The sequence below is a fragment of the Schistocerca americana genome, chromosome 3 (assembly GCF_021461395.2).
Source record: "Schistocerca americana isolate TAMUIC-IGC-003095 chromosome 3, iqSchAmer2.1, whole genome shotgun sequence".
Classification (NCBI taxonomy): domain Eukaryota; kingdom Metazoa; phylum Arthropoda; class Insecta; order Orthoptera; family Acrididae; genus Schistocerca; species Schistocerca americana.
The window spans coordinates 199,411,816-199,412,824 of NC_060121.1; positions in this window are offsets into that span (position 1 = coordinate 199,411,816).

Sequence of the window (1,009 nt, forward strand, 5' to 3'; positions counted from 1 at the left end):
TTTCGCAGCAATGCAGGCTGCTATTCTCCCGTGGAGACGATCGTAGAGATGCTGGATGTAGTCCTGTGGAACGGCTTGCCATGCCATTTCCACCTGGCGCCTCAGTTGGACCAGCGTTCGTGCTGGACGTGCAGACCGCGTGAGACGACGCTTCATCCAGTCCCAAACATGCTCAATGGGGGACAGATCCGGAGATCTTGCTGGCCAGGGTAGTTGACTTACACCTTCTAGAGCACGTTGGGTGGCACGGGATACATGCGGACGTGCATTGTCCTGTTGGAACAGCAAGTTCCCTTGCCGGTCTAGGAATGGTAGAACGATGGGTCCGATGACGGTTTGGATGTACCGTGCACTATTCAGTGTCCCCTCGACGATCACCAGTGGTGTACGGCCAGTGTAGGAGATGGCTCCCCACACCATGATGCCGGGTGTTGGCCCTGTGTGCCTCGGTCGTATGCAGTCCTGGTTGCGGCGCTCACCTGCACGGCGCCAAACACGCATACGACCATCATTGGCACCAAGGCAGAAGCGACTCTCATCGCTGAAGACGACATGTCTCCATTCGTCCCGCCATTCACGCCTGTCGCGACACCACTGGAGGCGGGCTGCACGATGTTGGGGCGTGAGCGGAAGACGGCCTAACGGTGTGCGGGACCGTAGCCCAGCTTCATGGAGACGTTTGCGAATGGTCCTCGCCGATACCCCAGGAGCAACAGTGTCCCTAATTTGCTGGGAAGTGGCGGTGCGGTCCCCTACGGCACTGCGTAGGATCCTACGGTCTTGGCGTGCATCCGTGGTTCGCTGCGGTCCGGTCCCAGGTCGACGGGCACGTGCACCTTCCGCCGACCACTGGCGACAACATTGATATACTGTGGAGACCTCACGCCCCACGTGTTGAGCAATTCGGCGGTACGTCCACCAGGCCTCCCGCATGCCCACTATACGCTCTCGCTCAAAGTCCGTCAACTGCACATACGGTTCACGTCCACGCTGTCGCGGCATGCTACCA